Raw genomic sequence first — 25,198 nt, forward strand, 5'->3', positions numbered from 1 at the left:
GTATATAAGACATCACTTCTTCACATTCAGAAATGCTTTACGTGCTTTTCTTTGGGCAAATTCATCGTCAACAACAGAAAAGTCACGCAACTTTGCCCAGGGGGACTCTGAGTCGGCCCCCTCAAAATCATAGTCCCATGCCAACTGGCTCACTGGCCCCCCTCTGCCCAGCCCTGCTTGGGCTGCTGTGATGACAACTTTGCAATGACTGCATGGAGAGTGGAGAATCAGGATCTAGCCCACTGTCCCTACTCTCAACAGGTCTGGCATCAAGGGCAGGCAAGGTGGAGCACTGGACACAGGCCTACACTCTAGTAGGAGCCCATGAAGAAGAGCCACCTGGAGCTGCTACCCCTCTTCACCATTGCCATTTGCTTGTTCCCCTGCCCTTTGCTCTGACCCAGGAAATAGTGATGGTGAGAAAGAGGGGTTAAGGATGCCAGAGAAATCCATGGTGGATTCAAATGAGTTTGGATTCCTATGAATCCGACCAGCAGATTCTGCAGCAGACCAGCTTTTTCCAAGTCACGTGGATTCCATGGATTGGGGTGGAATCAAAAATTTTGTTTTTGTTTTACTTTTGGGGGGAATTTGGGCGAGTGTGCATTTGTAAATGAATGAAATTCTCATACAAAACTCTGGTTCTGTCAATGACTAGACAATGCAATGAAAGCCGCCTGGCAATTGCAAAACACAGACAGGATGGATTTAACAAAATCCGTACATTCCTAGGAGGAACATTAGATGCCACTGCCGACTTGCTCTCTGCCCGTCAAGCATGTAAATGGGAGCAATGAGAAAGAAGACGAGGAGCAATAGCTGCTGGTGACAGTGGTGATGAGAAGGCAGGATCACTGTGGAAGGGGGGCATTGAGGATGTCTTGCCTACGGGCCCTCAAAAACCTGGGGCCGGCACTGGCTCTCGACCACATCGAAAGTTTTGAACAGAGCCTATGCATGTACACATTGTGCATATGTGGGCTGCCTCTGTGCAACCAGAAAGTTTCAGGTGAACTTGTGGAGGTCAGAGGTGGGGGGTAGCAGGTGTTCTCCGAATTTTGTCTCCTTCTCCATGTTTACTGGATAGCTGCATTGGGTTTATAGATGTTTGCTTCAGGTTTCCTTCTGAACCCAGTATTCCTTTTCTGGGATGCCTGGCAATACAGCACATTGCCCGGAAGGAGATACTGGGCCATGTGGCTTAATCAGGAGGGGAGAGAGTCCACCAATCCTCTGTAGAGAGACACTCGTTTGGTGGTACCAGCTCCCTGATGCATGTGCAACGCTGACTCCAGCCATTACTCTCAGATGACTCCATGATGAAATAAAACAGGGCAGGCTGCCATGCATGTTCCTGACTTGATTGAATAATTGACTGCAAGCAAATAATAAGTTTCAACTGCCAACATTTCAACAGTCAGTTGACTTCAGAGTCCTCTGAGTTGGATGTGGCCTGAACAGTCCAAAGCAGACCCTCCCACCCCTTAGACTAAAGTGTGGGAATGTTTTCCTGTTGAGGGCTGCATTCCCTTGACAGCAATCTCAGGGGCTGAACACCAGGGGTGAGCAGGGCCAAAGACAAAAGTGGGTGGGCCAGAGCTGATGGCAGGTCACTCATTTTCTTTCTACAACCCCTTCTCTGTAAATAGGGCTACCTTTGTACCTAGTCCGGAAACTTCAACTAGTTCAAAATATGGCAGCCAGGTTGGTCTCCACTACACCTAGGGGTGACCATATTACATCAACTTTAAGATCATTTCACTGGCTGCCAATTAGTTTCCGGGCGAAGTACAAAGTGTTGGTTATTACCTTTAAAGGCCTACAAGGTTTGAGTCCAGGTTACCTGTGGGATCGCCTTCTCCCATACCATCCGCCCCGCACACTCAAGTCCTCTGGGAAGGATTTACTCCAGTCAGCCACAACTAGGCTGACAACCGTTACCCAGGGGACCTTCTCTTCTGATGCTCCCAGACTTTGGAATGACCTGCCGGGAGAGATTCGTCAACTTAATAGCCTTGTCGAGTTTAAGAAAGCCATAAAGACTGATCTCTTCCGGCCGGCCTACCCAGATGTTTTTAAACATGTCCGATTGTTATTTTAATATTGTATCAGTTTTATACGTTGTTAACCAGTTTTATGCGTTTTAAGGTGATTTTGTATTTAATGTTGTTCCCTGCCTTGATCGAGAGGGAGAAGCAGGTAAGAAATAAATCTTCTCTTCTCTTCTCTCTCTCCTTCTTTCTTTCTCCACCTTCCTCCCTGCCCCAGCAATTAGCTTAGAAAAAAGGACCCATTCCTACCATTGGAATCTTTTTTTCTAAGCCTAATGGCCATATAAGGGTGGATGTGTTTTGGGGTGGGGGATAGTAACACTTCCCATTCCATGTGTCCCCAAAAACACTTCCTTCACAATACTCCAGCCTTAGAAAAATGGTATCATTTTGTAAAATGGGAGATGCTTTTTAAGGCTTGTTGGCACCTGGGGAAAACAGGCTGAGGATCCATGGGTTGCACGTGCCCCACCCCTGCCTTAGATGATTCAGTGTTGGAGGGGGGGGGGTTGAGCCACCATGTGCAGGCCATACTATCGGCTGAGGTTCTTGGGTCATCACTACTATCCTGACAAAAGAATCCAGAAAAAGTCTGTATAATGTGCAATGAATTCTTTATCTTGTCATTAATTTGCTCAGAAATGTGATTTATATGCATTGCTTAATGATTAATGACTCTGTTTTCCAGAAGTTCCTTCCTCCTTATTTGAAAGGAAATAGTCAATTAAGAATCTAATGAATTTTCTCTGGTGACAGAATTAATTCGGGAGGCTGTGACCTCATGTATGCAGGCACCAGGGCTAGTTAATATGTAACACAGAGAGAGGTGGGGTGGGGGTGATGATCCGTGCATGCGTATTCGATCTGCAGTGGCTCCCCACAAAACAAGGGAAAACATAGGCTCTGCTACATCACAGTACATTGGAAAGGTAGTGTAATGTTAAGAACAGACAGCAATGCTAAGATATGGTAACGCTGATGGAGAGTAATCCCCAAAGAGGAAAGTAGTATGATTTTCCAACTTTGATTTCAGACGCATGGCAAGAACATTACAAGACTTCCAACAACTCAAGTTGGAACAAATCTGACATAGCTTGAAGCCCCAGATTAATGGAAATGTCGCCTGTATGCCTATGAAGTAAGCCGGGCTGTCTTTACACAAACTTCTTTATCCTAAAATAATAACCATTACTTAGTTACTGATTGGGATGTGTGGAATTATTAGATACAATTTGAAGGCCCAGCGAATTCCATCTGAAGTAGGATATTTCCTCGATGGCACTGGAAGCCCAACTGCACCAGGCCACACTAGTGTTTCTAGAACATGAATGAAATCTTTATTGCTAAAAGCCATAAGCCATCACAATTCAACATAATAAAAACAAGTAAAAAGATAAGCTAAAATAAATAAATTAAAAATGGATAATTTAAAGTAAAATATTATCAGCTTCGGCTGATACGTCAGCTGCGCCCCTTCCTGGAGTCGGAAGACCTAAAGACAGTAGCGCACGCGCTGGGAACTTTGAGGCTCGACTTCTGCAATGCACTCTACATAGGGCTACCTGTGTGCCTGGTCCAGAAACTTCAACTAGTTCAAAATATGGCAGCCAGGTTGGTCACCGGTACACCTAGGGTGGACCACATTACACCAGTTTTAAAATCCCTTCACTAGCTGCCAATTAGTTTCCGGGCAAAGTTTAAAGTGTTGGTTATCACCTTTAAAGCCCTTCATGGTTTGGGTCCAGGCTACCTGCGGGATCGCCTTCTTCCATACAATCTGCCCCCCACACTCAGGTCCTCTGGGAAGAACTTCCTTCAGCCAGCCAAAACTAGGGGTGGGGGGAATCTACACTACTGCTTTAAAGTGCTTTAAAGCGCTTTATAACAGTTTTGACAACTGTTGGGGCCCAGGACACACTGCATATACAGGTTTCAAAACGTTTTCAAAGTGCTTTAAATCGCTTTAAAAGCAGTGGTGTAGATCCCCCCCAGGCTGACAGGTATTACCCAGAGGACCTTTTCCTCTGCTGCTCCCCGGCCATGGAATAGCCTGCGGGAGGAGATTCATCAACTTAACAGTCTTTTAGCATTTAAGAAAGCTATAAAGACTGATCTCTTCCGGCAGGCCTATCCAGTGGAATTTTAGGGTGCTTTTAGTATGTTTTTAGGAAGTTTTAACAATGTATACTGTGTTTTGATTAATATTTTATGTATTTTATAGTTGGTGTTCCCTGCCTCGATCAGGATGGAGAGGCGGGTTAGAAATAGAGTTATTATTATTATTATTATTATTATTATTATTATTATTTGGAATATAAAGATAAAAATCACATTAACATACATTAAGAACTCGCAAGTGGGGAACTAGATCAGTACTTATACCGGAACAATATCTCCAGTTCTCCATTACGAAACTTGTTGGGAATCTTGGTGCCTAGCTCTCAACTTGCTTGCAGCTAAGGCGAATTTTGCAACCAGATCAGTAATAAATACATTATTGCCAGTTCTAGTGTTTCTAGAACAGTGGTGGACAACTTGTAGCTTTCAAATGCTTTGGCCTACAGCTTCCATCAGCCTTATTTATTTATTTATTTATTTATTTATTACATTTTTATTGTAATAAATAAATAAAGCTATTGGTAGCCGAAGCTATGGTAGGCCAAAACATCTGGAGGGCCATAAGTTGACCACCTGTACTCTAGTACAACTGGGTCGTCCCCACACATCAAGGCTTCTATGGAGATTTCTGCGGCAGCTGTGAACTTGCACAGTGCCCATAAAGCCTTCTTGGGATGCTCCCGCAGCTGGACCAATTCACTGTGCAGGGCACGGCAGGGGCGGAGTCCCTCAAATCAGGGGTGTTGCTAAGCACTTATGACATTTTGGACACAGACCACAGAATCCACTTCTGAATAAAATTTGCATATGCTAATTGATAAGGAAAATTAAGAATTCATTACTAGGATTCATTTAAATGCGATACAAAGCAAAGACAGCCAATTACTTTCCCAGCCAAATCACCCCAAGTAAAATAATTCTTTCAATGAATTTGCACCCCCACCCCTGGACAATCCCAAAACAGCAATTCCTCATCAATTACAGCTAATTTGCAATGGGTATGAACAATGCACAATACAAGTGGCTGTTAGGTTTTTCCTTTTTCATAAGGTTGTCCACACATGCATACCAAAGAGCAATGATCCCAAGCAAGCCAAGAGCAAATCCAGGGGTTACCCACAATTAATTTCCTAATTCCTGCCAGTGTCCTGCTCCAAGTTATTATCAATTCCTCTTCAATAAATTAATCCATTCTTATCAACTCCATAAATTAAATTCTAACTAAACAAAGTGCTATGGGATTCTGTTCTGGACAGGTTTGAAAGGTGGGTGGACAGGTGGGTGGTGGGAAGAGTGAGGGCTGGAGAGTGAGGCAGGGGCAAGGGGGCAAGGAAGAAATGAATAGGAGGGAGGGAGGAAGGAAGGAAGGAAGGAAGGACAGTATAGGCAGGTTTAAAGGTGGGGATCAGAGGGAGTGGGAGAATGGAGAAAGGACTGGGCAGTCTGGAGGTTACAGACGGAGCCTGGGAAATAGATTCAGGGCTTGGGTCCCATGAGCCCAGGGGAGCCTGCAGCCCTTTGGGGAGTGGGGAGGGATGATCACGGAGTTTTCCACCTTGGGGATCGTCCCTCAGGGGCCACACGCCAACATGTTTTCCCAGAAGTAAAGAGGGACATTCCGAGATGACATTTATTTATTTATTTTAAAAAGAGGAGACATTTGCACAATTGTACGAGCGTGATCCTGCACGAAGGAACGGTTTTGTTTAAAAACTACCACAACAACCACCACCGAGCGCCATCCCAAAGATGGCGAAAATGCTCTCCCTCTCACCCCTGAACTCCCCCCCCCCGGCCGCACAGGTCTGTGCCTGTTTCCTGAGCCCCACTACTCCTGGGGAAGAGGGAGGACCCCGGGAGGGAGCGCCACACTGGCCGCAGAGCTCGGGATGGTCCCAAGAGAGCCGGGGGTGGGTGGGGAATGAGGGGAAAGCAGTCCCAGCTACCCTGGGAGAACTGAGTGCTTGTTCCCGGTTCACCCCGGGATCAGCTGTGCGTCATTTGGATGCGCTGGGATGACCTCGTGACCATCCCAGGATAAATGGCAGGTGTAGACAAGCCCCAGGTCTACCAATTCCCCTGCCTTCAGCCATCAACATGTGCCAGGGACCTCGGGGTACAGAACAGGGAAATAGAGCCTGAACGGAACCACCACTATGCTTGCAAGTCTCAGGGTTTGACCTGAAGTTTCAGCATTTTACTCTCTTTCGTGGGAGAAAGAATAAAAGGGTGAGAGGCTACGGCGAAGAGCCCGGCTATTTTCTCCCTGACTCGTTGTGAGCTTCTTCTTCTTTTGATTTGAGCTTTCTGCCACGCTGTCCATCAAGCTCCGCCTCTGACCGGCCAGCTGCCATCCCTTGTCTTTCACCAGGTCCCACTAGGATCCATCCCTATCATCAGGGCCCACTTCTTATTTCCAAGCCTCCTCCCTCTGTCTCAGGGACTGAAGGTCTGGAGACCTAGAAACCACCCCCCACTGCAACGTTCTGTGAATTCTACTCACTTTAAATATTTCCACCAAATTCTGCGTTTTTCTGGAATGTAGATACTATTCTCGTATACTTAAAGAAAATTGGAATGTAGATTACCAAAACCTTAGCAATATTTCAATTAAAAACAACAACAACAAATAAAACCACAACAAAACAAAACTTTTGTTAGGCAACAATTGTAAAAGTTAATGATTATATGAGCTGGGCCTTGACTTATTATGAGCTGTTCCTTGAGTTATTAGACCACTGAATGATCTGCGAACACCTGACACTGCCACATTGTTAAGGCTAAGCAGGGCTGACATGGGTGCAATGGTGGGAGACTACTGTTATTTATTTCTTTGTTTATTTAATTTTTTATTAATATATACCACCCCCACCTTCCAATCCAGACTATTCTGAGTGGTTTACAACAAATCTGCAACCAACACAGTTTCCATGCCAAACACAGGCCAGAAACCAGATTGCAATGGATTCAAATGATCAGTATAATCCAAGTATCTGGAATTGTACAGTAATCACTCACTCAAGCACCTTCCCGAAAAAGAGAATTTGTTTATTTATATTTATTTTATTTATTTATAGTATTTTTATCCCGCACCTCAGCCAAAAGGCTCTCGGAGCAGCTTACAATGTATCAATAAAGAAGACAGTCCCTACCCTCAGGCTTACATTCTAAAAAAAGACATGACACACAAGGAAAAGTGGATGGGGAGGGAAGAAGGAGAAAATAAAAAGAAATTAAGGAGACTGTTTAGGCTGGTGGGAAGGCCCTGCTCCGTTCTCTCATCTCCCAATGGAGGGGCAAACCAACTGCTCCTCCTTCCCCACAAGGTGAAGAGGGGGTTAGCCCTGTTGGGGGGGGTTCCAACTGAAGCAGGCTCTGATGGTCAACTGGCCTGAAAAGTTTCTTCAGGAGTGGCCTCCCAACCATCTCCTTCAAGGCAATCTGGACCACGCCTGCTTGCAAGGAGGCATTTATAGCCAGCCAACCCATTCCTGCTCTATATTATAAGCCAAAAGGTATAAGGGTTGAACGAAAAAGTTGTAGGCCATGTCCTTGGGCAGCTGTAACTGAAATTCATCCAAAAGCTGATTAGACAGAACTCTGGATAGATTCACTAGTATCACTGCAGATGATGTGGTGTTCGAATTGCTCCAGATGCAAGAGGTTTTTATCCCCAAAGCACTTAGCAAATTACTCAAAGTGAGCCTCTGACAGTTCTTTTGTATCTATTGGTGGCCAAGGTGGAGAAAGCCATTAATGAAAAGGTTGGCTCAAGGACATCCATTACTGACATGCAGCGCAAGAAACGGAGCGCAAAGACCATTATTTCGGCACCCATTTTGAAAAACTCTGTTGCCTACAGACCTACTGGACTTTGGAAACAGCTACAGTCCTTGAGTGAATTAAGAATCAGCAAGTCGGTGTTATTCTGCTCAGTGTCACTTTTGTATGTGTTGACCAATAAATCTGTTCCATCACATTTCTGCATTTATCTGTAATTGTTTTGTTATTGTTGTTTTAATTCTGCAGGAAAATTTGCACTTAATGACATATTTCAATGCTATTTCTAAACATGTTTTCTCCCTAAATGCAGCTTTTATGTGGACTCTTTAAAAGTGTAATTTGAATCATTTCTAGAGACAGTACCGTGGTAGAAATGTTGAAGAGGGATGGTGAAAAGTTGGAAAGGGAGACATTTTCCAATCTATGTGAAAAGGTTGGCCCAAGAATATCCATCACTGATATGTAGTATAAGAAACTGGGCAAAAGGACCATTATTTTTGCACCCATTTTGAAAGACTGTGTTGTTTATAGATCCGCTGGAGTTCGCAAACAGCTTACACCAGCCTTTCCCAACTTGGTGGGCTCTAGACATTTTGGTCTACGACTCCCAGAATTCTTGATTATTAGCCATGCTAGCCAGGGCTGATGGGAGTTGAAGACCAAAATATCTGGAGGGCATCAAGACAGGGGCTCGCTGACACCCACACTTTTCCAGAGCCCATTTAAAAAAAAAAAAAAAGCCAGAAAATTAGCCTCGGATGCCAACTTTCAATATTTGGGAAGGGGAGGGGGAAGTTAACTTTTTATTTGTGCGCACACACACGCGCGCGCACACACACACACACACATATGTATATATATTAGAGGGGGGAAGAGGGCAGACAAGCTTCCAAAACCGTTTCCCGTTAGCTTTTAAGTGCTTATTTCAGAATTAAAGTTTCAATGAACATAAATGCAACCCTTGGCAAGCTTCCATTGGGGGGGGGGGGAGAGCTGCCTGATTTTCACTGCATAAAGGCTTTTGCCCTCAAAGCTCAAATTGAAGCTTTCCCCCCACTTTTTCTGCAATTATTTTGATGGTTTACTGTGTGATAGAAGGGATTTCAATTAGTTGCAGTTTTTGTGAAGAAATTGCCAAGTTTATGGCTATAATTTACTGTTAACCTGAAGACCTTGAAAAAGGGAGGAGGCGGAGCCAAACCAGACTTAGGACACAGAAAACGCTCACACAGAAGTTGGATGCATACCAACAGACTCTCAACTGTATCGGCACTTATAACAATTAAGGAAGCCTACCTCCTGTCGGGAAGGCATTCAAATGAAGTGGCTATCACATTGATCACTCTTCCAAGTCATTGATCTAACACGCAACACTTCCGTAACTAGCAAAGGACAAACACCCACGGAAGGGCCACTGATATCCCTCCAAAGGGAATTAGGGTTGTCACCTTGCAACCTAAAATATGTGGTACATACCTTTAAAGCCCCAATTCAACAAGAGACAAGGCTGAAGGTTCTCCCACCTATTCCCTTGTCCAATCTCATCATTCACATCTTTTCCCACCTGGCAGATAGTACACCTAGGGCTTGTCTACATGCCGTATATACTCCGTCATGGTTGCGCAGTGGCGGTCTATTATTTATGATGCAGCTGCCAACTCGCAGCCACATCATGTTATTCCCCGCGCAGCTGCACATTTTTGATGTGTCGTTTTATCGCGAGTCTTTACTTTGCTCCGATGTCACCACGTGTGTCAGTGGTGGCTTCAGTTCGGATTAAGAGAGTGGGCGTTGTTAGTGGGTGGGTCCTAGTGCAGGGTAGGCACAAGAATACAGGGCAGGGGGCAGGGTCCAGGTGAACGTTTATGGTAATGGCCGCCATGGCGACAGTAAACTCTTATTCTGGAATGAAAACAAAGACTGTTATCTCTCTCTATAAAAGCCCAGGCTGCTCCTCCAAGTTTTTGCCCTCTGGCGCCATCTAGGGATGTTCCTTGGAACTGTGGCCTTCTAGGGAAGTTCCAAGTTCTGAGAAATCGTTTTTGCCCTCTGGCGCCATCTAACGATGTTTCTCAGGACTGTGGCCTTCTATGGAAGTTTCAAGTTGCAAGAAATGTAACTGCTAGGAGCTTCCGGCCTAGCAGAGGGGCCAAAACCCACTAACCTCCTCACCGGACTGCTCCTCCAAGCCAGTTACAGTTTTTGCCCTTTGGCGTCATCTAGGGACGTTTCCCAGAACTGCGGCCTTCTAGGGAAGTTCCAGAAAAATAACTGCCAGGAGCTTCCAGCCTAGCAGACGGCCCAAAACCCACTCTCAGTAAGTAATTTGCCCCATGAGAGTAAATTTGATAGAAGGCTAACCCCCTCACCAGTTCTAACAATGTTAGCAAGGCGTTTACTTTAACGTTGTGGCAATGCCCAGAGTCCGACGGTCTGAGGACATAAAGTTAAAAATTATTGATGGGAAAGGAGAAGTTGGTTGAAAATGTTACAAAAGTGTATACCAAAAATATTGTATTCAAAGAAGTGCTAACAAAATAAATACACCTGTCGTATGACGGGCTTTTTTGCTAGTTAAGTATAATGTATAAACTCCATGAACTATAGCAGTGCAAATGCGCAGGTACAGGCTTTCAAAGCTACAGTGTTGCACAGAGTTGCCAGAAAACAACACAAAACAAAAAGGTTTTAGCGGTTTTCAGTCACTCAATATTTGCTGACCATTACGTCTGTGTGACAACAGTGCTGCGAATTTTCCTGGCTGGATAACCCACACTCAGTCCTGCCATGTAACCTTATCAATACTGCTTCACAGCAGCAATGCTGCAGGCTTTGGGGGGAATCAATAGGTAATAGATGTCCCTCTGGAGTCCTACTCACTGAAATATATCAAAGTGGGGGCAGGCAACCAAACAAGGGAAGGAAAAGGCCAGAGAACCTGCAGCTGTTTTGCAAGATACACCTAAAGGAAACCTGGTGCTTCTGAATCATCTACCAGTATGACAAGCATTAGGCCCAATTCAAACAAGGTTTAGACAGCATAGGAACCACAGTCCATGGCCATGTCATTCTGGTGGCATTTTAAGGTTACACCAGATGGGCAGGGTGCATTCCACACCATCGCTGACAACTTAGTGCTTCTTTATAAACATTGCCATAGAAATATAGGAGCAAGCCAACTGTAATAGTTCTCACAACACCGAAGTAATATTTGAACTGGGTCTCAGTTACTGCTATATTTGCTCTAGGCTAGGGCTTCCAGGCAGGCTCTAATGGAATAGTTACACAATGCAGCGCTTGGCGGTTTCAACATTATAAGCGTGTGCTTTCCACAGCTCCTTTTTATATGCATTTATTGCATCTTAATATCTTGGTCACAAATTAACGTTCTCTAGTGATCGGCAAACTCCCCCTAGTGCAATACAGAATTTGATTCAGGCCCCCAAATTATGTCTCATTTTGTTCCCAATGATATCATCTATTTAACATCTACATGAAGCCACTGAGAGAAGACATCAAGAAATTTGGGGAAAGGTGTCACCAGTAGGCTGGTGACGCACAGATCTATTTGTCTGTGACATCTGAAAGGCGAGGCCATACTTGTTCTGAACCAGTGCCTGGATACAGTCATGGGTTGCACAAGGGCTAAACTGAGACTGATTCTGACAAGTCAGAGATTCTGTGGGAGGCCAGTTCCCAGGAATGGCAGTTGGGGGATTTGCCTGTTCTAGATGGGTTTGCACTCCCTCAGAAAAACAGGCCCAGGTGACTTCGGTGGCGAGGAGGGCCTATATCAGCTATGTCCTTTCCTGGACAGGGATAAACTAGCCACTGTAGTCCAGGCATTGGTAACCCCACATTTAGATTACAGTAATGCACTTTATGTGGGGCTCCCCTTGTGCTTAGATTGGGAGCTGCAGCTGGTGAAGAATTCAGCAGCCAGGATGCTTAGTGGGGTTCCTGGCCGTGCACGTATTACACCAGTATTGAAGCAACTGCACTGGCTATCTATTAGCTACCAAGCCAAGTTCAAGGTGTTGCTGTTGGCATATAAAGCTCTGAACAGCTTGGGACCAGGTTCCCTGGCAGATTGCCTTCCCCAATACGGACCTGTGGAATGATTAAGATCATTGAATGAAGCTTTGCTGGTTGTAAATAAATAAATAATACAAAATTAGGGCCTCTCTAGACCTCCGTGATACAAGCCCTCCAGGCTAGCTCTCCCTCTTTAATCCAGATTTACTTAATCCAGGTAAGAGAGAGGCTCATAGCTGGGAAGAGATGGCTGGGCCAAAATAACCACACTTAAAAGTTGGAACCAAGTTCATAGGAGCCTGAACCCAATTTGAAATGGGCTAAAGGATTTTAGATCCATGATGCTCAATTCCCAGCCTCCCTTTTCCAGTCCCCTCCATTGCTCAGTATTTTTCCTGTGGTGCGCCTTCTAATTCATTTCTTGGAAACCTCGGATATTATGGTCTAATCTACACCAAGCAGGATATCGCACTATTAAAGAGGTATGAAAGCGGTATATGGTAGGTGTCAATGGGCCCCAACAGTTGTCAGTGAACTTCAATACAGCTACAAAGCAGTAGTGTGGCTCCTGCCTCTTATACACTGCTTTCATATTGGAATATCCTGCTTGGTGTTGATGAGGCCTCTGTGGGGAAAAGCTAACAAGCTGTAGGGAGCCAACCCATCTTCACTCCTTCCCAGGAAATGATCCAAATTTCTTCCAAAATTGCTGGATCTTATTTTATCAAGCATTTCCTATTCTTGTTAGAAAGGATTATTGTTCCTCTGAAATGTCATTTTTCATGTTTGCAAATGTCATGTTTGCATTTTTAACCAAAGTTCTAAGTCAGGGGTACACAGCTTCTTTCTGCCCGTAAGCCAAATTCCATTTTGGGAGAAGCTCTTGAGGTCTACATTCCAGTGGCGCCAAAAGCAAAACTTGGTAGGGCCAAAACCAAAAATACCAGCATATTGTAGCTTAATTATTATATTAATTAATTAATTAATTAATTAATAAAGCTCTTATTGCCAGTAACTAACCTTTAGGAGAGCCATTTCAACCTTTTGTATTAGGGGGAAATCAACAGATGCTTAGTGGTTGGGGGAAACGGGAAAACGGGAGTGGTCATCTGGGAAACCCTGGAGGGCCAGATTTGGGAATGATGGGAGTTGCAGTCCCAACACATCTGGAGTGCACCAGGTTGGGGAATGCTGTTCTACACTCTCACTCATCAAAAAATGATTGTGGGGGGACTGCAGAAGGTAGAGGAAGGGCAAAGTTTTAGAGATACTAGTTTAAGGAACTTTCTTTTAAAATGCCTTTAAAGCACATTAGAGTCGCTCTTGACCGCAACCCTAAAATATAACGCTGACACAGTGAAAAAATATACTTCAAATCCTGTAGGAAGGATGTTCAGTTTCTAATTACAGGATCACCAGGGATGAGGGAACTATATTCAGAGATAGAGAATAAACTTGCTAGACTTCCTTTTCTCCACAGAGGCTTCATTTCTGGAGAAGATCCCAGAGTCAAAATTGCTCAAAGCCTCCCACCACAAAATGTCTCTTTGGTGTGTTTTTTAAATTTTTAAAAAAGGTTAGAAATAGATTATCGCCGACCAAGTTGTTCTCACCTTAAGACTCAGTATATGGCAACCATATTCACATAAAGAGATGACTGTCTGTATCCTCTAACCACATGGTTAAAACCAACGTTCCCCAGTAATCTGGGGGAAATTGAGCGTTGGTAACTCCCTGGTTTGAACAGCATGGTTGGAAGCTACAGCTTCCCCATAAGGTTATGCGTGAAGGCAGTAAGCTTTTAAGTGGCTGCCATGTGGTTTTCAGTTGTCTGTTGCCATTCTTTGAAGCCTTTCATTTCTTAAATGACTAGCATAAGGAAGGGCCCAAGCACATCAATAAGGCGTATCTGCCAAAACGCTTGTTCATGCACTGGCTATTTCACGGTTGGACTACTGCAACCTTCTTCTCTCTGGCCTTCCTTCTTCTCACATCAGTTCGTTGGTTTCTGTTCACCACTCTGCCGCAAAGATCATCTTCTTGGCTCGCCGCTCCGACCATGTTACTCCGCTTCTGAAATCTCTTCATTGGCTTCCAATTCACTTCAGAATCCAATATAAACTTCTCCTGTTGACCTACAAAGCTTTTCATTGTCTAGCTCCTTCCTATCTCTCCTCTCTCATCTCACACTATTGCCCCGCTCGTGCTCTTCGCTCCTCTGATGCCATGTTTCTCGCCTGCCCAAGGGCCTCTACTTCTCTTGCTCGGCTTCGTCCATTCTCTTCTGCTGCCCCTTATGCCTGGAACGCTCTTCCAGAACATTTGAGAACTACAAGTTCAACCACAGCTTTTAAAGCTCAACTAAAAACTTTTCTTTTTCCTAAAGCTTTTAAAACTTGATGTTGTGCAGACTTCTACTGTTACTTTCTACTGTTAGTTTTACCCTACCCTGTGCCTGCTTACCCTACCCTGTACCTGTTTGCATTCTCTTCCCCTCCTTATTGTTTTACTATGATTTTATTAGATTGTAAGCCTATGCGGCAGGGTCTTGCTATTTACTGTTTTACTCTGTACAGCACCATGTACACTGATGGTGCTATATAAATAAATAATAATAATAATAATAATAATAATAATAAGAAGAAGAAGAAGAAGAAGAAGAAGAAGAAGAAGAAGCCTGTGACCTGAAAGCCTCTTCTCAGTCCCTACACCAAGATACATAAAGGGTTGGTTTTACGATGGCCAGGTGTCCTCTTTTATGAAGGACAGTCCTCTGTTTGAAGGGCTGTCCATCAAAAGAACCATCAGAAGGAAGTTACCCATCAACAGCACCCTGGGCAGCAGACTGAGCAAAGGCAGCACAGGGCATGTCTCTACCAGTCATTTATCCTAGGATTGTCCCGGGATCATCTCTGGGCATCCAAATGACACACAGGGGATCCCGGGAGCAGGCAAATCCCTCCATTTTCCTGGGATAATCCTTAGGTGTAGAAAGGGTCACAGTCTTGACCACTATTGTGAAATGTCCTGTATTTCTATTTAAATTAAGAAAATTATTTCTAAATTTGCATCTATACATATAAATTCGCATGTGCAAATTTTATGCAAATCAACATCCCCGTTTGTCCTCTTTTGGGATGGTGCGAATGTCCAGGCAAAGAGGACAAACAAGTGTCTTGCCTAGCTGGTTTTCGCTATTCTGTGCTGAGAAGAAGCCACTCAGCACATAATCAATAGCATCCTCTTGTTATGTCAAGACTGATCACTGCCCCTGAATGCAAGTTCTGGAGCAAAGCACTGATGAGCTATAGCTCACATTAAGCACTACTACTGTTGATTATTGGATCCTGCCATTGTTGAACTTATCCAATGAACATATTAGAATTCTACAAAGCGGAATGTTTCCACTGTGATAGAGGATTACAGATCCCTGTTGAAAATTAAATATACTGCAACTAGCATTGCAAAGCTTTAATTGATTTAAAGCTGTTGTTAATTATGCATGTGGGGCGAATATCAGTCAGCAAGACGGAGAGTTAAGGGCACACTGATTCATTTTGTAGTCTTTCTGGAGCATGACAGTGATAAGGATTGTGTTTTCTTTAATCGCCTTTCCAACTAATGAGGAGTAGCAACTTTCTGTATTAAATTAAAATGTATGACATTTCCTTCAGTATCTCAAGAAAGCGCCTCTGCTGAAGGATGCTGTCTCCAAATATGCAACTTTTGGTTTACAAATCCTTGCAGAGGTAAAGATTATGTTGCTCAGAAAGGAGAACAGAGGTGAGCCATGAAACTAAAGACACACAAGACTTGTGCAGAGGGGGACTAAAATGAGAGAGTAATTAAGCATTAGAAATGGCAATGGTAGTTTTAGCTTACCATTTTCGGCAGCCGGTCAAGACCTTTCTCTTCTTCCAGGCATTTAACAGCATTTAACAACATATGCTGAGTTTGTTTTTTAATGGACCCCAGAACTGTTGTAGTTTAAAATAGATAGTTTTATACTGTTGTTTTTAGGTTTTTGATGGTTTTAAATTTTGTATACTTTTTAATGTTCACTGTTTTTAACTTTTGTAAACCACCCAGAGAGCTTCAGCTATGGGGTGGTATATAAATGAATAAATAAATAAATAATATGGGTAGCTCAGAAGACTTTTTCAGGTACAGAAAACCTGACATGCAACATCAGCTCCTGGAATTGGCAAGCAGTATGAAGTCTCTGGATTGGCCAAGCTGGGTAGAAATACTAGGAGCCTGGCCTTCACCCCTTGCCTGATCTAAAAAAATTGTACTTATTGTCCACCTTAGCCACAAAAAAATGAGCCTCGTGTGGCGCAGAGCGGTAAAGCTGCAGCTGAAACTCTCCCCACGGCCTGAGTTCGATCCCAGCGGAAGCTGGTCTCAGGCAGCCGGCTCGGGTCGACTCAGCCTTCCATCCTCCTGAGGTCGGTAAAATGAGTACCCAGCTAGCTGGGGGAAAGGTAATAATGGCCGGGGAAGGCAACGGCAAACCACCCCGCTATAAGGCCTGCCAAGAAAACGTCAGCGAAAGCTGGCGTCCCTCCAAGAGTCAGTAATGACTCAGTGCTTGCACAAGAGGTTCCTTTCCTTTTTTCCCTAGCCACAGAAAAAGGGGACCTTTTTGCATTTCAACCCAAGCCTGTGAAGGGTTGGACCCAGACCTCCTCAGAGTTCAGATCTGCCTGATATGTTCTTGTTTTCCGTTCCCTCTCCCTGACCCTCACTGGCAAGGGCTCACAAATTCAGCCAGTAGAAACCTTGGGAAATGTAGTTCCCTAGCATGGACTTCAGGAACTGTGGGAGTTACATGTCCTATGATTCTTGGTGGCTCTGGGTGCTGCCACACATGTTGCCCCACAGAGGCCTTGATGTGAAGCCTCACCACCGCCTGGCAAGTTTGGGGAAGGGAAGACATTGTGAGAGAAAGCAGCAGAGATGGAGGACAGGGAGGTTCCAGGCCATGGTGTACTTTGATGACCTCACTAGCAACGTATTGGGACCATACTTAGAATAGCCTTAAGTTAAATTGATTTACCAACACTGTCTGTCTTACTTTAGGCTTGAGCTCAAGCCTTTACTCTAGCCAAGATCAAGCCCTGGACTCATCTACACCTAAGGGTATAGCAGGAGGGAGGGGGGAGGATTGCAGACTCATCTACTTCCATGATCCTCCCCTAGCTTCTATACAGCCGTGAGACAACCTGGAAGGGAAGAGGGACATCACAGGAGCCATTTTTTATTTATTTTTAGAAGAGGAGCCAGTCACCTGGCCCCGATCCAGAGATTTTTTTATTTTTTTAAAAAAAGACCTCTGCACTCAACCACCCCCACCCCCATCCCTGAAGGGCACGGACAGCTCCCTGCACATTTCGAAAGTTGGAAGAAGCCAGGACGGGTGTCCACACCCTTGTGGAGCTCAGGCTCTTCCCTGGTTTCGGTTATCCTGGGGAAAGTCTCTGCTGGTTGCCCCTGGGATCCCAAGTGCATCATATGGACGCTCCTGAGCTGATCCCGGAATAACTGCATGGTGTAGACATGCCCCCTGTCTGCAACTCAAGCTGGTCACCTCAGAGACACCAAATTGGAGAACACTCACTCCAGGTCTGGAATTGTTGCAGCTGCCCAAACTGTGTTGAACCAGCAAGGTCTGAAAGGGAGTTCTACTTGCGTTCTCTTGAGTGTGAGTGGAACACTGGGTGCCATTGAGGACCCTGTCTTATCAGAGTGTTCCCCTCATGTTCAAGCAAAAAGCAATGGAATTCCCTTTCCAACCCTGTTGGTTCAACATGGTAAGGTCTGAACTGAGGAGGTCAAGGCCAGTGTGTACAGCCCCATCCCAGTACCTACTTTGAGCCCTCGTGTGTTCTCCTGAACAGGGTTCTGCTCTCAGCAAGAAGTGTGTTACAACACAGGCATAGCAACTACATAAGAACATTAGAAGAGCCATGCTGGATCAGACCAAGGGCCAAGCAGGACACGAGTACCATAGCACCCTCCCGCCCATGTTCCTCAGCAATTGGTGTACATAGGCTTATTGCCACTGATACTGGAGATAGCACACAGCCATCATGATTACAAGCCATTGATAGGCTTCTCCTCCAGGATTTTACCCAACCCTCTTTTAAAGCCATCCAAATAGGTGGATGGCTAGGTACAGCTTAGAGCTTCTCTACATTAAGCAAAAATCCCACATCCTTATTAGCCTTTCTTCTTTCTGGGTTTACGATGGGCTCCTTTAGATGGCGAAGACATGATTTGGAATTGAAAACTTCCTTACTCAGCAATACTTTATATGTTCAATGAAATACCACCATCTAGTGGTTGTACACCAACATTACACAATGACATATGCTACGTTAATTTTTATTTCAGCTTATATCCGATCTTTTTGACAGTGGGATAAAAGGGAGAAAGCACTGGAGAAATCCATGTAAAGGACCCACAAACTTCCGTGAGTGATCAATCATGAGCGTGCAATAAATCGCTTGTGTAAAGAAGCTCTTAGCCTCTATTGTCTACTGAGCCCTTCGGTAAAACATGGGTGGAATTCAAAAGTGCTGTGGTGGTCTGCCAATTATGCTTTGAGACTTTTCAGCTCCTCTTTTCAGAAGCCGCCCAACACCCCCAGAAAGGTCAAGGGCTCTCCGGTACAGTATTCCATAAGACACAAGGGGCTACTACGAAAGGAATATAGCACCCTCTCCACCATACATGTACAGAGTTTTTTTCCCAGTCATGCATGGGGGGACCACATCCTGTTCACTATTTATTGTATCCAGTAGTCATAATATTAGAGCTACAAGGTTAAATGCTTCAATTGTAACTGAGAGAATTCCAGGTCCTTGATCAATATTTGAGAGCTCACCTTCATTGTTTTACATAATTCCCTCCCCTGGCTACCATGTTGCATTTAATGACTCCATTTTTGCTTTAAAAAGACAGATGCTGTAGTTTTTCTTCAGCAACAGAAAACTAAAGGGGGGAATCAAAGTCACAAAGATGTAATCTGATGTTATATTATGTCATCTTCAGGCATATATTTGACTGCTGGCATCCAATTTAAAACCAGGAAGACATTTATGTCGACTATAAGAGCTCTTCAAAAGGCCATGTCTGCCAAGATCACTTTAAGAGAATATTACACATGACATCACCCATCAATGACTACACTGACTCAGGGCAATTACTCCTAATCAACTTAGACTATATTTGTGCAGTTATTTTTAGATATTTTATTGACGTTTATCAGGGAAGCATACTGTAGCAGATCCTTTAACCTAGTTGCTGTGATGGACAATTATATCAGAGATACGGCAGCTTGCTCTAGTTACGTTGCTATGCTCTTTCATTCATGTTTGAATTCACAATACTATTTCCAGAGTCTTCTTGTTTACTCATGAGAAATATTAATCCATTACCAAACAGGTTTCATGGCTGGTATGTACACTGTTTTGTCTTCTCTGTAAGCCGATTCATACTCGGACAATTTGGATGACTTTCGTAAAGCATAGAGGTTGTGTTCAATAGGAGAAAGGCATGCCTTTCTCATATCATGGGGTCCGATTAACCCCTGAAAATAGCCTGATTCACTATGACAATTCACCATGCTGCTAGAAGCCACCACCACTGTGCCAACAAATTCGGCAACAGCCAAAAACAAAACAAAAAATCACTAGCTTGCTCTCACATTTTGGCAGCAAACCACTAGAGGGATAAAACAGTCAAATGAAGCTTGTTTTCATTTTTTTCCCCAACACTGCAAGTGGGCCCATTCAGAAGACACCTTAAACCATGGCTTTAACCATGGTAGTTAAGGCAGAAAGCCAGGCCGTGTTCAGAAGACACTTTAACCACAGCTTTAACCACGGTGAATAAGGCTTTTTGCTTTATTCACCATGGTTAAAGCCGTGGTTTAAGGTGTCTTCTGAACACAGCCCGGCTTTCTGGCTTAACCACCATAGTTAAAGCCATGGTTTAAGGTGTCTTCTGAACAGGGCCAATATCAGTAGCACAGGGGTCAGACAAGGGGAGCAAAGGGCTGCATCTGGCCAGCATGTTATCCATCCCAGTTCTAGATAAAAGCTTGTTCTACTCCAAGAAATGCTGTTAAAGAAAATTAATTACGTGGGACTTGCAGCCTTGAGTATAATACTGCAAGTGATGGCAGATTGTTTGTTTTACATTTGGGGAGGGGGGTGTTATCTGTAATCGTGAATAAATTAACTCTCCTCCAAAGCCTGGCAATGGTTTGTATTACAGACCCATCAGAAGTTCCAAACAAACTGGGAATGTGTCCTATGACATCTGCAATCCACAGTGAATCCAAGGCCAAACTGCAGCGGCTCTTTGGGAGACATCACTGCAAAAAGGATCGAGACTATAGGTGCGCTTTGAATTCTGATGGATCCTGAGCTGAATCGGGAGGAGAGATTCCGGAGGAGTACAAATTAAGATGAGGCAGACAGAATCTGAACACTTGTGAAGTGACATGGAGAGTTATGAAGGGCACTTGTGAAGAAACACTGCCAATGCCTGAGTTTGGATGATAACGTTAATCAACGGTGGGTTAAATAGTCAACAGTGGGTAACTGTGTCATCTGTCAGGACTTTTTCACACCATGGTTGGTTATTTGGCAAAGATAACCAATGCAAATAACCAATGCAAATAACCAACGCGGTGCGAGTTGATTATTTGAACAACCATTGGTTATTGTGTCATGTGTCAGGCACCATTGACTATTTCGTTGCACATGGTTATTTTTGGCAACTACAGAGTTCCCTGGCAAGAGCGACCAAAGTGGCAGCCTTAATCCACACCAGGGTTGATTATAATCATGTTATTTGGGGAATAACCCCCTCGACAATCAACTGAGGTCTTGATTATTAACCTACCACTGACTATTGTGTTGTCCGAACGCAGCCGGTGTGTCTCCAAAAACTGGTACATTTCTCCCCAAGTTCTTCTTATAAGGAAAACACCAGGGTGGTGAGAGCTGGTGAAGTTTTGTGATTGGCTGTTCTAACACAGTGAAAGATTGTACCAGGGGCTCTCCAATCCCAGTGCTTTTGGGGAAAGATGTTGATGTATATATTTCAGCTCTTTGCTAGTTCTCTCTCCAAGGAGAAGGTGAGTTTAAAAGGCTTTTTGTGGAGTTTGTGGGATTTGGAAGGGTGTAACATAGCTAGCTTGGAAAATGCTGGAAGTCCTTCTGCATCTGCCACTTGATGATCCATGTCTACCATCCAGCCATCATAGTACACATTCTGTGACTTTGCTACCAAGCAGAAAACAAACAAGTCTCGACTGGTTATCATTCATCACAATTCTCTATCCTTCTGAAACCTTACAGGTTTCTAGCCTAGAGATACCTTTATGAAATACAATATTTTCCTACAAATTGTCCAAAAAAGAAAAGTAAAAAAGAGGTGGAAAGGGTACCTGATGCAGGACCTGGGAACTATAAAGAAGCTTCTGGGACTAAACCATTTATTGCATTCAATGCATACCACAGACAGAATTGCTATATAAATTGAAATAGGCTAAGTCCTCCAAGGCCCAGGTAAGATACTTTCTTTTATGTCACCCTGCAAAGCCAATCTTGACAATTATGGGTGAATATAGCTGCTTTATAGATTGGGATAAGATGGATGCAACAATTCAGGACCAAGGTGCAAAGGAACTGACCAGCACAGAATTTCAAGTCCTGAAACAACTGTCTCACCAAGGGTATTGGGCCAAGAACCATTCCTTAAGAACAAAAGTGTACCATAAACTCATTAATGATATCCCTTGCCAAATGATTCCAAATGCCCATGTCTACCGGGACATTGTGGTGAAGATCGTTGGCAAACATAGCAGAAACATCCTTCCACTTCCAGAATTTGTGGATAATAGCCTTGTTTCAGCTTACTGTCTGAATGCGAAGGGTATTGGGGCAGTTAGGAAGATAATCTCATGCATTGCAAGCCAGTTTCCAGACATATCGTTCTGCCCAGCCCTGCCTTCAGTAGTGGCCCTCCTCCTCCATTACAGCAGAGATGAAGCAGAATGCTTTGAGAAAGTTTGCCGCATCCTTGCCTGCAACGATCCATCCAAGCATTTCATTGACCAGACGTTCTTGGCTTTTGAGTCATCTTGCATGACTTATGGGGATCTGGTTAACAAGTACTGTCAGGTGGCCCACAAGCTGATGGTGGCGGTCTCAGAGGATGTGCTAGAAGTGTGTTCTGACTGGCAACGGTGGCTTTTTGGAGAACTGCCTATGACTTACATTGCATGAGTCTTTGATGTATTCTTGGTAGAGGGCTAGAAGGTGCTCTACTGTGTTGCATTAGCTCTCCTCAAATTCTTTCATAAAGTCAGAGTTGGGCAGACCATGGAGCCGGACAATGTACGGCAGGACATCCAGGCTTTTGTTAGGGACATTGCAAAGTCTGTGTCCCCTGAGAAACTGCTAGAGAAAGCTTTTGCAATTCAGCTCTTCTCAAGGAAGGAGATCCAGCTTTTGCAGATGGCCAACAAGAAGGCTCTTTAGCAAAAAGGCATAACAGTCAAGCAGAAGAGACAGAATGTCCATTTGGCTGTTCATGCCGAGAACATCAAGTCTGAAACTGTTGATGTAAAGAAGATGAGAGACATCTGGTCATGGATTCCTGAACACTTTGCACTTTGCCAGTCACTGCTGTTTTTCAACCCTTCGGAAAATGGATGCAGCCTAAGCAGGTTCTATTCACATTGTGAGGGACATGAACCAACTCTCGTTCTGATTAAGAAACCCCGCAAGAGGTCTGTGGTGCTTAGTTATCAACTGACTGGAGCGAACGCAAACAAGGAGGAAACAAGCTGAGCTTTTTTGGAACAGGAGAATGTTTTGTGTTCAGGCTAGTGCTATGGAATGCTATGAGTGGATAATAATCAAGCACCCAGGACTAGCTGTGACTGGATCCGAACAAGAGAACAATTCTTCCCAGATTTCTGACCCTCCATCCTCAACCAACCTGCCCTCTGATCCTTCAGACCATCTTTCCCCCTTCCTTTCTGCCCGGCACTTCAACCTGCCTTCTAAAACAACATCCATGTTGATGGCTGGTAGCACTGAATGCTTCATCATAGGAGGAGGTGATGGCCAAACTCTCAACATTGATGCAGACCTAAACCACAGAAGAACTAGCCACTGCAACGCTTTCAACAACCAGCCACTCTCTGAAAGTTTCCAGATAGCTATCATGGACGTTTGGGGGTTCAAGGACACTATGAGCAATTGAGAAGGCTGCCTCTTTCAAAACAAAAAAAACTGGCCCTTGGAGTATTAAGATTCTGAGCCCAGCTTCAGTTGCAAGAGCCAAGCTCATTTTTGAACCCACAAACCAGTAGGCTCCTTTGCAATTTAGAAAGCTAATTTGAGGAGCTCACTTAGATGGAGAGTCTTGTTGTTTTGCTGCTGTATTCTTCATATGCCATTTCTAAAAGTGGCTAAGGGGAAGTGAATCACCTACCTCCACCCAAAAATGTGAACATTCCACAAAAAACAATGCACCTATCCTCCTGAGATTTTGAAGATTTCTCAACGAGTGCCATTTCCATAACAACTGCCCACAAAAAAAACATAGGGGGATAAGCACATCCTTTTTGGGAACCCTCAAAATGTAATGGCTCCTCTTGCACAAACTTTCCTGTACCTATTTAGCTGAAATGTGGCATGCTTGATCCCTTCAGAAGGGGCAACTGCCCTGCAAATTTCATCCAGTTCTGCCAAAAAATGAAAAAGTTATCGGCATTTCCCTTAATAATAATAATAATAAAAGGCATATAGCTTAAAAGCTGTCACAGTGCCAATTTTCATGTGTTTAATCTTTAAAACTGAGGGAGCTGTAAGCATTTCTGTTAATTCCCATTGATGATAATGTAGCGGTTACCCGAAAACGGAACAGGGCAAAGAGGGGGACCTGCTCCAGAAATCGGGGCAGAGAATCATCTCAATGAAGCTCTGCCCCAAATTTCGGGACAGAGAACACCCACTCTGTGCACCCTTAGCCCACAGTCTTAGACTTTGGTTTACCTTCAACATAAGATGCACAAGGAACTTCATTGAGAGTCAATATCTCACCAGACATTGGTACAGAAGGGTCTTTTGTAGGGAAGCTTAAGAAATTCAATCTGGATGACCCAATCTGCACTTTCCAGACTAATGTGTGGATCAAAATTCTGTCATCTACCAGCTTTCACTTTTCCAGAACGCCCCAACGCAGTTCTCAGCTTTGAAATGTATCAAAGTATGTTTTTAGATGTGCAGTTTGACAGAAAATATGTTTCACAATAGCTATCCAAAGGACTCTCTCAGATCAACATTTACCCTTTCTCTAAACAGGTCATGGTAGTGTGCATGGGATTTTCTCATTTCTATCTTCAGAACAATCCTAGGAAGTAGCTCTGCCTGAAAAATAGCAACTCCTCTACCCAGTGAGGTTTATAGCTGAGTGTGGATTTGAACCCAGGACTCTCTGTACCAAGTCCAATCATCAATCATCACACCCCACTGATTATGAGTGACTGCAGGTTCCAACTCCCTGGTGCATGTCACACAGTGCTCCCCAGAGCAAACTTTGGTGTAAATGCAGCTAACAGGCCTGCAGTTGTAAAGTGTGAGGCAAATAATAATAATAATAATAATAATAATAATAATAATAATAATAATAATAATAATAATTCTTACCCGCCTCTCCATTTGGATCAATAAAATACATAAAACTGAATTAAAAACATAGTATACATTACTAAAACATCCTAAAAACATCTTAAAATTCCACTGGATAGGCCCGCTGGATTAGATCAGTCTTTATAGATTTCTTAAATGCTAAAAGACTATTAAAGAGTGATGCAGAATCTGGTGGGGTTTTTCAATCTCTAAACTGAAGGATGAATAGCCTACCTTGTTTATACTCTGACACTATATAAAAAAAAGCCCTTCTTAAAACGATTTACTGATGTTTAACATTTGTGAGCATAATGTTTAGAATCTGTTTGTAATATTCCTTTTCAAAAGAAATCTGTTTCAAAAGTAAACAAAACAAAACAAAACAAAACAGTTGGACAAATTTCTACACTTGGTTGTGGAACCTGTTATTACTTCAGATAATCCTTGTTCTTTTCCAGCAGCTGCTGCGCCTTTTTTTAAAAAAACCAAAAA

At 43.8% G+C, this 25,198-nt stretch overlaps 1 protein-coding gene and 1 pseudogene across 1 annotated transcript in view; one reads left to right on the forward strand and one right to left on the reverse strand.

Moving 5' to 3' along the window:
• RET (ret proto-oncogene) overlaps positions 1 to 25,198 on the reverse strand; it is a 153,180-nt gene that overhangs the window by 101,197 nt on the left and 26,785 nt on the right. The window lies entirely within an intron of this gene.
• LOC134402293 (TBC1 domain family member 24-like) lies at positions 21,620 to 23,462 on the forward strand (annotated as a pseudogene).

Source organism: Elgaria multicarinata, chromosome 8 (genome assembly GCF_023053635.1).
Source record: "Elgaria multicarinata webbii isolate HBS135686 ecotype San Diego chromosome 8, rElgMul1.1.pri, whole genome shotgun sequence".
Lineage (NCBI taxonomy): Eukaryota > Metazoa > Chordata > Lepidosauria > Squamata > Anguidae > Elgaria > Elgaria multicarinata.